This window comes from Megalops cyprinoides, chromosome 15 (genome assembly GCF_013368585.1).
Source record: "Megalops cyprinoides isolate fMegCyp1 chromosome 15, fMegCyp1.pri, whole genome shotgun sequence".
NCBI lineage: Eukaryota > Metazoa > Chordata > Actinopteri > Elopiformes > Megalopidae > Megalops > Megalops cyprinoides.
In genome coordinates this window covers 16737616-16755233 of record NC_050597.1, presented here as the reverse complement: position 1 = coordinate 16755233, position 17618 = coordinate 16737616, and positions in this window count along the sequence as shown.

Below are 17618 nucleotides of genomic sequence, written 5' to 3'. Positions count from 1 at the left end.
GCCGTGGAAAGCTCCACCACACTGAGACCCCTGTCCCGACAGACTGTATTAACGTAGGTCTGTGGTGGCCTTCTCCGAGGTCTTTGTCCGTGTATTGCGACCCACAGATCTACTGTCCTGACAGCTTGCTCTGGGTGTCTATGGCAGTGCCCAGCAAATCTCAGCCTCCTTGCTGTTATTTTTGCACTGATTTTTCAGAAGTGATCAGTGGAGCTGCGGTCAGTCAGATGTGGAGACCAGTGGTCCCTCTTCGTGATTCTCAGAATTGTGATATATACACCATCTAAATGCTTTTTCGAGGTTAGAAACCATGTCTCACAGGCAAAGACGAGAACTGACTCAACTGTGGCAGTAAAGAATCTGAGCCTCAGCTGCTCCATCATGCAACTGGCCCAGACTGGCCCAGGAGTTCAATGCCTTCCAGGCCTGATTGATGCGGGTCTTCACATCTTTCCCAGTCTCGTTCACCCAAGACCCTAGGTAATTATTGTATGAAACTCTTTCAATAACCATTCCATTGCTAGTAGAGATGTTTGTTTCCATGGAGATGTTTTATGCCATGCACCCGGTTTTGATAGAGTTGAGACTGAGTTCCACACTTTTGCAGTATTTATTTACTCTAAGCAGACTCTGCTGTGCTTGCAAGGTGTTATCGCAGGTCACAGTGATGTTGCTGGCAAAGTCCATGTCTGTAAGCATTACTGGTGCTGTGCACCTACTCCTCCTCCTGTCGAGGGGGAGTCCTACATCTTCCTCTTTGCCTCCATAGCTCAGTCAAAGAACAAAGCTGAGCGCAATCACAAAGAGGTACAGGGCTATGATGTCTCCCTTTAGTACTCCTACATGGATATCAAACTCGTCAGTTTCTCCATTTGCCAATTTATCTTTTTGCCCCGGTGTTGCCGTAGCTGTTATGGATAGAATCCACCACTCTTCCTGGATTCCCATATGCCCTCAGAATCCAAAACATCTTGCCTCTGTGAGCTGAAAACTTTCTTGAAATCAATGAAAGTGATTATTGCCAGTAAATGCTTGGCTTTAAGTCCTGCGATGACTCCTCTAAGTGCCAAAATCTGAGCATTGGTTGTGTGGCCCTCCGTGAATCCTTTCTGATTGATCCTCCCTAGAGGATCCAGACTTTACTGAGCTTGTTTAGGAGCATTCTGTTGATTGTTTTTGTTTTTTTTTTTGCAGTGGTGGAGCTGAATGCAATGTCTTTGCAGCTGTCAGTCTCTGTGTGGAATGGGGATGATATTTATAAGGGACCATCGCTCTGGCTTTTCACCCCTCTGTACAGCTGCATTGCATAGGTCCCAGAAGTTGCACAGTTTGACAACATCAGGTGGTATCCCATCTTATATATACTATGGAATTTGTGTCAATATACATGACACAAGCCTTAGACTAAAAGTTTCAGCTTTTATCAGCATAATTTACATATTTTAAACATTATAAACTATACATAAACTAAAAATATATTCTCCAACAGAAATTGTCAAGTTTCTATGTATGGGTTTGAAAGAAATAAATAGAAAAAAAAATACAATAGTATTGAGACTGTCATTTACTAGAGTTAAAAAATAACTGAATATCCGTTGTCTGTTTCAGTTATTACAACTTCTGTTGCCAGGATGGACACACTTCTGTTTCTGTATATTTTATCAAAATGATGTTTGCATAAAATCCATATTTTTGTTTGAATAACTTTGTTTTACCTCTATTTCAGGTGATGAGAATTTTTGTTCCATAAAGACGATTTAGACATGCAGTAAAATGTGTAATCAGAAAAAAAAAAAATGTTCAGAGAAAGAAGCTCTGTCTTGAGGACAGAAATAAATGAAAATCTTTAACAAGAAACACTATAAGGGTCTGGTTTATAAAATACAAAATATTCTAAAACATTTTAGTAATAATTTTTATTGTCACTGTCACAATACTGCTTACATCATCCCACCTCATTTCAATTTTGCAGTGAACACCTGAATGGAATGTCAATGTGTGAACCAAATAAATCAAATGGTCTGGATGCACAGGTGGCTTCTGGCTCACAAGCAAAACATCTTTGATTAAATACAAAGAATCAAACTGCTCACTATTTGTAACTACTGAGATGCATATGGCAAGACATGTTTACAAAACCGAATCATTCAAACCAGTGGCTTGAATGACTACCCAAATGTAAGTCAATGTCGAAGGACAGTGATGAATTTTGTGTTGCATTTAAAATAAAAAAAATACTGCAATGCAAACTCACTAAACCTAGACAAGACAAGCCTTTATCTCACTTTCAGATTTCTTTGCATATTTTAACTTGAAAATTAACTGATGTTTTCACATTACAAAGCAATGGAACATCCTTTTTTGTCGCTCTGTTTTTATATGTATACACTCCAGATGATCTATAGTGTACTTAAATGACACATTTGCTTTGGAAGAGGTATTCAAGTAAACGCATTCTGTCGACAGGTGAGAATTATTTTACCCCGTGTAAAAGAGCATATCAAATTCCTCATGTCATGGTCAGGGCTGCTGATGGCATTTTCCATTAGACAAATCAGTTATGAACAAAATTATGTATGGCATATGTGGATAGCTATTACAGATTCTGAGTAATCTGCCTAAAACTGACAGGAGTCCAAAACATCTACACATTAGTATGTAGTGCCAGCTGCTACTTGTCAGTGCATTCCACCATGCAGCCTCCTCACACAGGCCTCATTATATAGGCGTAACCCTAAACCTGTCTCCACCCCTAAATGTAACTCTAAATATGACCCTACCTAACCCTAACCCTAGCCCTAGCCTTATCCCAATTTCAGTCCTTTAGTCTTAACTCTAGGCCTAAGCCTAAATCAAAAAACTCACACTGGTCATATACCTTGGACTAATTTTCCTCCTTAGAATGGCAGGACAACTGGTACCCTTGCCTTGTCAATGGGTTCTCCCATAGTAGATTTTGTTGTTGTTGTTATAATAATAATAATAATAATACTTTTGACTGGTTTATTTTATTTATGTTCACAAATGTTAAAGTATTTTGCACATCCCTACTTTCACATACAAAGCTGGGTGTATTCTAGTTCTGCATTCTGTGTATATAACAGTGTGTCCTGGTGCTTGAGCAAAAGCTCTTTCAGAGGTAACATGCCAGGTTTCCCAATTGGCCAGTGCACATCTCACATTTTTCACACCCTCTGCCCATTAAAGTGGTACTCCTCACCCATGTGCGCTTTATACTGTTTAGATTGATTTGGACATGCCCTTCTGATATTAGCAATGGGAGCTTGTGTTTACATTTGATAACTGCATTACTGCTTACATACTTCCTACATGGTATAACTGCATGTGGCCTCCAGAAATTGGGAGTAAATTGTTAAAGTATTTCATAAGCACAAAGTTGATAATAAGACTAAAGGGTTTATATTTTAGGTCATAACAATGGGTTAATACATTTGATTCTTCTGTTTTTTAACATGCAGCATCTACTGCTGTTCTGAATGTCATCGTTAGTATTGAAATTGTGCATCATTTATTTATGCAAGAAATAATGGCTTCACTTACATTTGGGTGAACTTAGAGATCATTGTCTGTATACACTAGATTGGAATAATTATATTTTGTGAACAATCTTGTAGACAATTGTTGTAGCCTTTCATATATATACTGGTGCCAGCAGTGGCTTCCCTGTGAGGCACTTTGGATCAGTGTCAAACTGCATCCTCTCAGCAGTTTTTGATCAGGATCAAATCTTCGCAATGCAAATGATGCTGATCAAAGGTGCTGTGGAAATGCACATATTGTGGGGTTATTTTCTTTCAACACCATCTGCGCCCCTGTATTTTCTCAACTGTGAGACATCATCTGGTATAAAAAAAAAATCGAAAGCAAGACTTACTGAAATTACTACTGTTTCCCGTACTTGTGTTGCATTCACAGCTCTTTGCTTTGAATTCGCAATGAATTATTATAGCAGTCCCTTTACACAAACTTACACAAGTTTTTACACAAAATTGTATCGACTTTTTCACATTTTGGTAGTTTCGATTTGATGATCTTTTGATTAAGTAGTTTTTATAATCTACTCCAAGACATAAAAAGTAGACATGACACACAGAATACATGAAAATTATACAACACCAGTTAATTTACGTAAAACACCTATCAAAACTATTTTAATAATTTGGGTGTCTTAGTAAAGAGAATTTTAATACCTCATTCATTAACAAGAATTTGCTTTTACGTTCAAGTTTAATGCTGGCAAAAGTCACAAAAGAAATTCATGACATCTCCGTTAAACTCGGCCTATGCACTACTAAAACTTTCAGCACACTGATTTCATACATGCTGTGGTAGTGATGTAACATTGGGTTACTTCACACAGCGTGTACTACTGCGCAGATTGCTGAAGACTCACAAACAGCAAAATATATTGTCCTCAGTGGAATAAAAGAAATAACCATGTAAGTATTTGTTTCATTAGTTCCTACATAAAATTTGCGAGCTAGTAAGTCAATCCATTGTGCCATACACTATATCTACCTAGTTGTTGTAATTTAATATGCAAATCTCGCTTACACCTATGTATTTGTTACTCTGTGTAAGCCATCTGAAAAAGCCACTGCTACTATTCAGGGTACAAATCATTTGAAATTTTAAGCGTAAACTTCAGCAAATTCAGTAAATTGTTTGGTATTTCCATTTGCACTGATGAACATGCTAACATAACAGTATTTCTGTTGTGTAATTTACATTTACATTTATTCATTTGACAGACGCTTTTATCCAAAGTGACTTACATAGGTTACAGTTCTTTACAATGTTATCCATTTATACAGCTGGATATTTACTGAGGCAATTCTGGGTTAAGTACCTTGCCCACTAAAAACTATTGCACAGACTTTTTTTGCAACAGTGGTCACAATTTGTTGCCTGTCATGGTCAGAGTTAGCATATAAATCCATTATTCACATATAGAAAGACACTGCTACCAACTACCATCACACTATAATACCTTATATCCTATACCTTGTACCATGCTTATCAGGACTTGAATTTTGGTGCATCTAAATTATGACAATAGAAAAACCTGACCAAGAATTCTGTTTGCTTTCTTTTTAAAATAGTTGCCTTTTGAGGAATGAACAGGGCTTTGATAGGGCATCCATCCAAGGCTGGACAAGGTGGCAGTATATGCTTGTATATGTATTTGCTTGCTTTGTTACCAGTATACAAGCAATGGTACATTATAATACTTTACAAAGCTCCTTGATGCCAGAACAATTTTATGTATCATTCGATCTCACTGTAGATCTGTTCTTACTACGGAGTCATTATTAAACATTTGATTTGAATAATGGTTAACAATCTCTTTTCCATTGCTCTTTGGCAATGATTAAGATCTAAACCACATTTAGTGGTCCCCAGTCCTCAGTTGTGTTGTTGTAAAGTTTCCTGATTTTATTATTATCATTATTACTATTATTATTATTATTATTATTATTATTATTATTATTATTATTATTATTATTGTTAGTAGTAGTAGTAGTGGTATGCTACAAACACACAGCCAAAGATGAATTAGTGGTAAGTAGCACACCAAGCTGTAAGTGATCTTGTGAAGCTGTAAGTGAAGCTGTACAGCAAAAGGGTGCAGCCCTAAAAATCCATCTGTTCACATCAGAAAAAGAAAAGAGAGACCTTTCTCCTGGCTGAGCACTCTCATGGTGGTAAACCACACACAGCAGCAAAAGGTTTAAATCAGTGACCATGATCCTTGCATGCCTGGCAATTGCAAATCAGGATAAAGTAACCCAGTTTATATTTACACAGAAATATCCAAGGATCAATGTACATTTAGCTCAGAAAACAAAACATTAAAAATGATAAAAGGGGAGGTGGAAAATCAAAGCAATTCAACCAGAGAAAAACAAACAAAAGAAAGTGTTTTATAGCATACTTAAAACCCTTCCAGAGGCTTATAAAGTGCAGTTGGTCATTGCAGCATTAAATTGCATCAATAAACTGAATGTTTTTTTTTCCTTTGGCTTTTTTTTGTTACTGACCAATCAAATGCAAAGTTAAAAGCCAAAGACATAATTCAACCATCTGACAGCTGGAGGTGGCAACAAGCAGGTGGGTTTATTTATTTATTATTTTTAAGATGGATCCCTTCTCCAAGACTGATGTGGATACCAGCAGCACAAAAGGTGTTTCCCAGCTGGTAATTTTACAGATTTGCATTTTGCTTGTATGCTAATCACTTCAGGTGCCCAGTGGTGGTTTGTATGCCAAGGGTTTGCATTCACCTAACACAATCGTAAACCCTATGGATCTACAGACGCAGGCTGTGGACTGGAATAGCATAACTCGCAGTAATAAACCAAACAGATGCTCAATGTGTGTGAACATCTGATAACACATTCTACAGAGCACCTTGTTTTTCATGTTTGTATAGATAAATATTCAATCATACATGAATCATGATATATGCTGTCAGAATCTCTGTCAGTATTGAAAAATAGACACAAGTCAAAAAATATACCACGTTGTCCTATAACATAGCATCACAGTTTTTATAATTTTGTATTTTCATGGATGGAGTTTTTGATGTAATCTGCTTGTCCTCTTTTTGCCCACAGGAAACTCCTATAAGCAGGTCTGGGTAGGCTAGCATTGACTACTCTCTGAAGGAAGACATCTTGTCAGATTTTTTGAAGACTAAGACATTTTCTGTCCCAGAGGCCTGGAAAAATCAGATTATGATAGAAAGATTTTTTTTCTAGAAAGTGATTTTCTGTGGTTGGGGAATTTTTGCAAATGGGCATATTTAAAGCTTGCCTGATATTAACTCTAACAGACACATCAAATAAAAATGCTTCGCTATAAAAGAAGCATGGTGATTTAGATCGAATACAATGATATACATTTACAATATAGTGAAATATAAGTTATTTTTTTCATTATAATATATTTAATTCCATAGCAATTCAAAAGTTGTTATGAAAATGGGCCCTCATACAGCGTGCATCATTTAATATGTCATTGTCAAATCAGTCGATCTAATGCATAGAAACACATACTACATATTGCATATGTAATAAATTCCACATCTTATAAATACATCATGTAAACTACACAATGTTGTTAACAGACATTCTAGGTGTAAAAGAGGGTACAAATTTAAGGTGAAACATAGCAAAGATAAATGGAGAGGTTTCAAATCACACATTGACACTTAAAGTATTCACTGGAATGGAAAACAATATTTGTCCTGTTGTAGCACTGAACTATGAAAAGGAGGAAACTGGAAAATATAGATAACTGCTGTAAGCAAAGGGGACATCACTGCTGGGCCCCATTCTGTCTCCTGGTCCCTGAATGCATTATGTTCCAGTGGTGAGCTATGCATATGTTTTATCTGCAAAAGTCTCCCATGCAAAGGCCTATTCAAAACACAAAAAAATCCATAATCCATGGGGCATATTCTATTTATCTTGCTTAGTCCATGACTGCTGTGCAGGGCCCCAGTCCAATTTCTACCTTGTGTCCTCTCAGCCTTGTCATTAGCTGTGGTCAAGGGGCTCACCTCTGGACCTCATTAGACTTAAATGCTAAACACTCATTTAAATATCATTATGAACAAACAGAGCATGCCCCATGAGCAACAGTGAGCATGTTTGCACCATTTATCATTTGAAATTATTCAGTCTTATTTTGTTTTATGTTTTAGCACAGGGTGAGCAAGGCAAACATCTGGCATCAGGCTGCTAAACAGCCCATACAATCATGTACGCGATGGAATGATATCATCAGCGAAGATTAGTGCTGATGAGTCCTCTTGCAGCTGAAGTTTACAATTATAATCAAGCTGCAACAGCCCCTTTATTTTAGTTTTCAGAGGTAGGTGGAGGCTGGTTTTAAGAGCTGTGTTAGGTAGAGAACAGATGAGAAAATATCTGAGCAAACTGTACATTGGCAAGTGCATCTAAATGTATTGAAAAGAGATGGACCATAATGTGCCTACCAACTCTGGGGACCTCCTCATGGGCCAGCTCAGTCTTATGGACTCCAACAGCCACGGGAGCCTCAGCGGTGATTTGTTCAGTTTAGTTTATTTTGTTTAGATTTATTAAACTTGATGGCACAGCAGTGATAGTCCAACAACTGGCTTCACAGAAGCAACAATCACTTCACACAGACTCCTAAAATGCCACCTTACAAGTCCCAGTGACACAAATAGCGTTTTTTTTTTTTTAAATAAAATAAAAAAACAGCGTTTACAAATTAACAAAATCATTGTAAGCCCCCTGACAAAAATGCTGGTACCTGGTCTCCCCACCTTGATAACATCCAAACTAATCTGTGAAAGTCTGTGAAGTTCAAAATTATTGCAACATTTTTTCATCCTCCTCCTCTGGTTAGTAGTTCACCCTTTTATGCATACCTGTGAGCTTTTATGCATACCTTACAGCACATGCCAAACAAAGCCTGAAGTAAAAAGTGTGCATGTGTGTGAGCAGTGTGTGTATACATGTGGCCCTAACCCTAACATTCCCCAGTTAGTCTCTCAGGCACTTCCCAGACAGCATTCCTCCACTTCTCCAGCCCCCGCAAACTCTCAGCCCGTGCACAGTTGCCCTATCCTGTTTATATGAGGGTTATTGCCTCGACTGCCAGTACCTCTATGTTTGTGGTTATTTCAGAGGTGGTTACGCTAAACACATGTGATTCATTTCCTGTCTATACCTATTGATGCACCTGTGATTGCATCCAAACCTTCTGACAACCCAAACCCCAAATTTGTTTTGTATTTATTGCATAGGCTCTCCCACAGTTTCTCACCTGAGCTCATCTGAATGCCCACTGACATGGTGATTTGTGATCTGACCCATCCTTTTAGAAGCAGAATAGTTGACCTCCTATTGTCCAAAAATAGTTGCCTTTATTGCCCCCATTTTCTCCATTCCACCTCAATCCTCAGTGTGTCACCACTTGGTTAAAAACTGCTTGCTAAGCAACTTCTTTTAGTGCCTCAGCTACTCGAGTGTCAACCACGTGATTTCCCCAATCAAATTTGCAGTTCAGGAGCATAGTTGGTGACATGGACATTACTAACATTTTCAAGGTTATACGACTCCACCCAAAGGACTGGAAACTTTTTGATATCAGGTGGCACAATAAATTTTACAAATTCACAAAGAGCAGCCCAAAATTTTTTGACACTCTCTGAAGTACTTTACTGTTTGTTATCAAACACGGCCTTGCATACTTCATGCATCTACTGGACAATGTTCTTGTCTTAATGCTCCCATTTCCCACTCTGGCCTCTGGCAGTGACACCAATTAGTGTGTTTCCAATAAACTAGTTGTTCCACTTTCAGTGGAAAAACTTCCAGCCCCTCCACCTCTCTACAGTTTTCAGACATCATTTTAGATTCTTATGGTTTTGAAGCATCTCTCCCCTAAGAAAAGCTTGATCTCATCATCACCATCCTGACAGTTCATCTAGCCTCCCCTTATTGCTGTAAGACTGAATGACTCTTGCACATGGCAGAATTGACGTGGCCAAGGGGTATTATTCCACAAGTGTGTGTGCGCAGGGTGTATGTGGGGGGGAGGGGGTGTGTTTTATATCCTACCCTCTCAAGAGCCACATTCAGTATTCTCCTGACAGCCTATCACAATCCAAATACTAGCCATATGTTTTACATTACAACAATCTGAATACCAGTCACCACACATCAATAGAACATTGGAAATCCTGCTTCTGCTACCTTTTTTGGATCTCCAATGCTCCGAATGCTGGCCTCAACCACCAGTTTTTACCTCTCTCTCCACCTGTGCGTCTCTGATCTGACAATGGAAACTGCAGACCAACTACAGATAACAGACCATGAAACTGTTATCTTTACTCTCAAACATAGCCAATCTAATAAATTCTCAAAGGGATGAACAATCTGTTTCTTCTTAAAGAAGCTAACTCTCTGATCAGCCCCTACAAACGCCTTGCCTCCTACGTTCAATACTGTACAAGTACCTTCCATTCCATAGTGATCCATTATTTATCATAGAAAGCATGATTCTGTCATGGATGTCACAGACAGTCTTCAGTGAAACGGAGAGAGATGAGTACATAAATTTAATCTATTTAATGTTTAATATATTTACTATATTTACTAGTTATCCATTAGGTTGAATGGGTTGAATGTTGGGAAGACCAGCGAAATGTACTGTATTCCAATAGCAAGCTGAAAAGATTTTACAACTGTGCCCTACTTCTGTGGTGTTTCTAGTTTGGTACTTTGAAGTATCTTCTGTTAATTTGCCTCAGGTATAATACTGTGCCTAAAATCTTTCTTATGTAGACAGTGTGACAGTTACATGTGGTATTTCTCCTAACTCAATAATACTTTGGCATGGTAATGGAGAATCTGATTTTATACTTTCTGCCATCAGCTAAGCTCAACTGTCATTTTCACAATGCACCTTGCAGAATTTTGCAGTGCCATTTATAATTAATTCCAGATGTCTGGCAAGACTTTATGTAAGAAAAATTTGATGGCTGCTTCTTGGGCTATATCAAAAAGAAAACTGTTGCAGCAGAAAAACATGGAAGCATCTTGTCAGATGCCCACCCATGAATAATGGAATTTCATCATATCCATGGAATGTACGTGGTTGTTAAACTGAAAATGTCGCAATTTCAACAAATCACAAGATCTGAATTTTATATGGATATGACAGGAATATATGAAAATGAAATGAAAGATTAAGCTATGACAGACAAAATGATTGGGTTTAAAATGATAACGTAAATTTTATGTTAACTTACAATATTTTCAGAGTAATGACATATACAATGCACAGTACGACAGAATTATCAATGGAAATGAACCAATGTTTCAGTTAAATATGAATTACAATTAATTGTGAAAATGACAGGACAAGTGCACAGTGAAGTGCCCAGGTACATGTACTGCTTTTTCACTGCTATGACCCAACAAGTATATGCAGTGTGAGCTCTGTCAGTCAGGGAGCTGAAACTTTGTTTGAAAAAAAAAAAACATCCTGCAAGATTGCAACAAACATTCAAATGGGCTCATGCACTTTTAAAGACACAAGGTCACAGAAACCTCATTGATTTGTTGCTTCTGACTAGAACTGCATTGATTTATTTTGTAATCCATACAGGTGGACTGAAGAAAGGTTCTTTTGCTTATACAAGCTAAATAACCTTTCTTCAATGGATTGATGAAATCATTATATTGGTATTACTAAAACAGAAAAAGATCCTGTTTTCTGCCCTGTTCTCAGTCTGTTATCTTTTGCTCTTTGTATTGTTTTTCAGGGCACACAATCTAATTTATTTTCAGTTGAAGAAATGAAATCTCATTCAGTGTATATCCTCATCTTGAAGAGTGGCAACATATATACTGTATTTTGACAAATACAGTACCCTCTGTGGTCAGAAATGTGATTAAACTGGAAATTATTTGCAATCAATTACAAAAAAGTCATTTGACAGTGCCAAAATTGATTTCAGGTCACTGCAATTTTAATCAGTATGGGAACAACATTTTTAAGATATTTCAGGTCATTTCCACACCTAGTACACTTGCAGAATACAGATCCAGAGTTTTTTGCAAATGGATGTATGTAATGGTGCACTGTGGTTCTTAACATATCCACATGACAATCCATGCTGCTATTCTGTGAGATATAAACATAACAGAATATACAATAACAGAAGAATCAGTCATGAAGAATCCCTTGTGTGCTGTCCTACTCACTTTCTTTCTCAGTCGGGGGCCCCTTCCAAATTAAATTTGAAGAAGCTGAGAAATATGAATGACTGTTGTGATCACCTGTGTAGCTGGTGCATCTGTCTATGCTGTCCTCTGCTACATGTGGAAGGAATCCTCATTCATAGCTTCATTAGATGGTTTTATTGTTGGTCACAAATAACAAATAATGTTAGGCCAAAAGGTAAGCTGCCCATCTAAGAAATCTAAAGAAAAAAATGTTAAAACCTCTGCAACAATCCTACCACTGACTCAGACATGATCTGTGTCTGTACTGGTCCCTCAGTGGTGGAATGAACTCCCCACGGAGGTTATAGGAGAGTGGAATCAGTGGCCATCTTCTGACATAGACTGAAGACCGACCTCTTCAGACTGTATCTTGTTTCCACTCCCACTGCTACCTCTAGTATTTGCCGTTAATTTTACGTGTAGTATTGTGATGTTATTTCGAATCTCTGTTCTAGCGACTGTATACTCGTAGTATACTTGGGTTCTGTCAGATTGCACTAGTTAACTTGTGGGAGGGCTTGAATAGTGTTATGCTCACACTCACTGCTGTGGGAGTGTTGTTAGCCTGTTGCTCATTTAAATTGAATGGATGCACCTATGTTCTAGTGTGTGGAAGTAACTCTGGATAAGAGTGTCTGCTAAATGCATGTAATGTAATGACTACTTAGATACTAAAGACGTTAGCACTATTCAGTTTTTTTCTCATTAATACAAAATATCACTACCACAAAGTAAGGTGGCTACTATCAATTATATTTTATCATTTTCAAACATTTTACATATAATTTGGAGGTAATTTTATTGATTTATATATGAGACCAGCAAAAATACAGGTCACTTATTTGTCAGTATGTGTGCACACCACTCTGACAAAGGGGTGAAGCAAAACAAACACCAGACAGCAGAATAATATATAAATAAATGATGAGAAGGGTGATTTGGTGAAAATTAATAACTCTGGATTCATTCATGTTACATGCACAGTGAACACCGTAAACCATACATCCTACATTTGCTGTTACTATTATAAAGCTTAGGATGCTCAGATGGTTATTGTCCATTTGCACCATAGGTAGTCATTGTAAACAGAATTAATTACTTTACACCAGTGAAATGTCAGGATGAACTATACTCAAATTAATCTGAAGACGACCAGAGACTGCATTATTCAAACAAACATGGATCTGTTCATTCAATATGCACATTTGAAAACCAACTTAACCGAACTCCAAGCAAAACAGGTATGAAAGCACCCTAAAATGACTATTAAATTAAGATCAACATAAATGCTTTGATAAGACAGCAAATCAAACACAACGTAACTTCTGATGTAAGCCTTATGCAACATACTGTGGTGATTACAGGTTTCCCAAACAAACCCCTACGACAAGAGTGAGGGGCCTAAAACACAAAGGCAGAATAATGATTATAGTGGTGTTTTATTATGAAAATCCTAACAACACACAAACACTGGGGTAAAGAAATTTAAAAAATGAATTTTAAACTATAAGTAAAATCCATACAATGGTCAATAATTTTCTTGAACTAAAACTCCTATCTCACCATGCATCACATTTTCCCTCACCACATGTCCACACAGTAATCCACAGAAACATAACATATGCACTTGAAATGTCCAGTCCAACATCACAGCTCGCACAATCCGTAGTTACTGGAATATGAAGATCTTCATTATTTAATGGAAAGCCTTATATTGCTCAGTGCGCTCATAAAATAAAAAACAGTGCTGGTAGAGCTTTGAGCCAGTTTCTTAAACAAAGTTGCTTGTTATTGCTTTCAGGGCATAATGCTGCTGTATTCCTCAGTACAAGTGCCTGTTGCACAACTGAGAAAAGCTGCTCACAAGGCACTGTAGTGTTTTCTATGAATCTTTTCAATGAACAAGCTTGGGAAGTGCATTCACTTTGCCAGGAAATGCAAACTTGGGATGGCAGGTCTGCGGATATTAAAAAAAAGGTGGACAGTAGCTAAAGGTTCTAAAATATGCATTATTTAAAAAACAAGCAAACAAAAAATTGCATTTATGTTATGTTTTTTTACATATCAGCATACACAGCCCTAATAAATAAATACATTTTAGTATGCCTCCTGTAGCTCATACTGAATTTTTAAGCAGAAAAATGTGAGTTTCATATGCCTGTGAATATGACTGCTATTCAAAATTGACCTCCACTAAAAATCAATAATAATTTATATTATGATGCTCCCAAGGTGCAGATATTGAAGCTGTACCTCCTTCTGACAACGTTGTAACTAAAAAAGGATTGAGCTATGTCTGCAAGTCAGTGGGAGGATGATTCCATGATTTTTTTTGGAGATTTGTTATCTTATATCTCCTGGCCATGAAGAATTTTTCATCTGTTTCACTTTTCTCTAATCTGTCTCCTGTATTTATTAATAATTATTATTAAAAACAAATGTTACATCCATTTGAGAATTATGCAATGTGGACACAAACAAAATACATTCACCAAAACAACTGCACATAGCAAAATATTCAGTTTCACATTCTGCGCTCAGTTCAATTCCCAGTTCCCAGCAACCATAAAAATAGCAATGTCTGAGATCCTATTTACACAGAAAAATGTATCATTCCAGCTCCAGGAAATCCCCCAAAATCTCGGAATAGATGAGAAAAAGCAATCGCAGATCATCTGTAATTCACAGGAAAGAAGTTGTGTGTGTTATATAAAGCAACACATTGCAAAAGCACTATGCATTGCAAAACTCTGTCAGCTCACCTACTCCCACATTAAGGAAATTCAGTCCTTGTTGTTTGGATTAATTTTTTTGAAACATGAGGAGGCTTATTCGTGACTGTTATGACACCAACATAAATCACGAAAAGGTGAATTGCTTTACCTGAGAGAACTAGATTTTAAAGACTGGTCAAACAGGACCCGATTACACCTGGTATTAAATGCTTCCCTGATCGGATGTTGGGCAAGATTAGATGTTGGTGGAAAGGTGTAAAAGCTCAAAGCTCTAACTGGATTTGCTGAAGCACTTCCCAAGGTAGATGAGGATGCACTGAAGCCTTGTTGAGGGTAAGTATAAATGCTTTGAATTCTCAAAAGCGCTTCTGACAATTTGTGTCACCCTGCAGCCCCTCCCCTTTCAGAATCTCTCATGTTCACCGGCACCACATGTAATAAAATGCAATAACCACATTTAGCTAGTGCATTAAAATGGTACCTCATTGATAGTACTGGGTGAAGGGATGTGCATATATACAGGAATGTCTGCCAACTAACCTGAAACTTCCTGTCACATCTGAAACATCATAAGCTAACCGAGGTCACAGCATGTTGGTAATTGTATGCCAACAGGGCTTGTGTGAAAGAAATATGTAGCCATGCTAATGCGGAAATATATGGTTACACTTACTGTGAATATACAACAATAGTTTTCATTTCCCCCTCCCAAAACTACATTACTGTAGCCTATATTACACAACAATAGGTGACAATATTAATAAAAGTGTAGATTATCTAAAAATCTATCAAATAATCCACAATTGATATTTTACGTTAACTGTGTGTTAATCTGTTTTTTCTCTGACCTGATAACTAAGTACAGTATGCCTTAAACCTATTAAGAAACATTTATCTATTTAATTAATTAATGTTGACTATCCTACAAGCTAGTTACATGATTTCTGAATTTAAATATAAAAAAAATTCTCTTTTGGACCACTGACATGCCTCAAAAGAGAAAGAGCTGGTAATTAGGTTACTGGTTTCATCTACCATAACAGCTACATAGCTAGTTGTTTTTCATTTTTGATACCATCAGTGACAGCCTGGGAAATGACACACATGATATCTCTTCTGATCTCGTCTGAGGTGTTAGCAGTAATATTATCTAACAAGTGATTGTGTAACTCGAAATCATAATTTCACATCACCAAATCAAAGCCAACATAATTACCTTTGAGAAACTATTTCCCTTCATTGTGCCTCCTGAACATGAGGTTCTTGTTTTCCAAGAAGAAATTACACTCAAAAAAAATTATACATTAAATATGTTTTGTCTTACTTCCACATTATGATCAGTTACCTCTCCTCATTTTTGTGTATCCATGAGGAGATTAGATTGCTGATACACATTTAATATACTACTGCCACATGTGAATCTTTGAGCCCTTCTGCTTTTGAGCTGTGGTGTTGAGACATCCCAGGTTACTGTACCCACTGGATTTCTGCAGGGTCATGTCACAGCTGAACAGAAGACAACCCCAACAATAAATCATTCTGAAAGCTTCCAGGAAACCATGGACATCAGTCATACAGATTTGTGTTGAAATGTCAGCAGAATCCAGTTTTACATGTTCTGCCAAGTTTGGGCAGAGGTGCCATTTTCCACACTGGAAGATTTTCCAGTATTGATGATCATCTTATCCATCTCCTTAATCCTCATCACATGTGAATCTAAATTTAGTCTGGAACGAAATGTATAATGGAATCAGCTGACTTTTAACACCAGCTGTTGTAACTTCAAAAGCACATTAAATTAAGTTACAATACCAGTCAAAAGTTTGGACACACCTACTCATAGAAGGGGTTCTCTTTATTTATATTTTTACTGTTTATCACATTTTAGAATAAGAGTAAAGACATCAAACTATGAAGTAACACAATTGTAATTACGACCAAAAATCAAAACTTTCTTATATTTTAGACTCTTCAAAGTAACCATTCATACAAAGGAATCAAATTCACTATTTATATTTGTCTAAGAAATAAATTAAGCATAAGTCTTTAGATCAAAATGTCTTTCAATGCATGTTTCCCATCATCTTATTCAGGTGTGTCCAAACTTCTGACTGGTACTGTATATTCATGAACATTACAGAGGTATATTTAGACAATTTATTAGTTACTACACTGCTATATTTTCTGTGCTGTGCTACGTTCTCACTCACACTAATCTGCAAAATTTTAAACCCAAGACTATGAAAGATAGTCGTATTATGTTGTACATTTTTGAGGCATTCCTTTACAGTCAAACATAAATAATGTTATCCTACAAATCCTGTTCCATATTAACATACGTATAATTGATAGTTTTTCATTAAAGATTCAGGAGCTGTGTGTAAGCTACCTTAAGAGTGCAGAGCATTTTTTTGTGTCCACACATGATATTTGATTTTTTGGATTCAGACTTAACTTACATAAATTTTAAATTAAACGTTAAATTTTATCAGTGGCTGATAGACTTTCTCACATTTCACTTACTAATTGGCAGCGTATTTGAATAGAGAGAAACACAGAAAGGCAGTGTAACTTTGAATGAATGCGTGGAAAAATATTTTTTGAATCTTTGCCACACTGCTATTTATACAGTATATATAATATGCATTTTTATGTGCATTTTTGAACAAGTGAAACAACTGGGAAATTCCATCAACTAATTAACTGTCAGAATTATCTTCCATGGACAGTTGATTTGCATGAAAACAAATAAAAAGAACTGATGAAAACATCTGACAACATGTCTATAGTCACAGGCAAATCAACAGATGGGAAAGACCAGAATGCTTTACATATTTTATTTGTTCTGCAAGGAAAATCCATCACTCACAACTTTAAAGTCATCCTTTCTGACACCATGTACCTTACCACTGTAAATTACTCCTCAGTTGCAGATGGCATCACGAAACGCTCACAAGATTTCCAGCTTAATTGTAATAATGTGACTGCATTTGTGCCTGACAATGCAACCTACATGCTAAAGCTGTATAATGATATTCTCTGAAGCTTGTTACGCACGCACCTCTGCATTGTC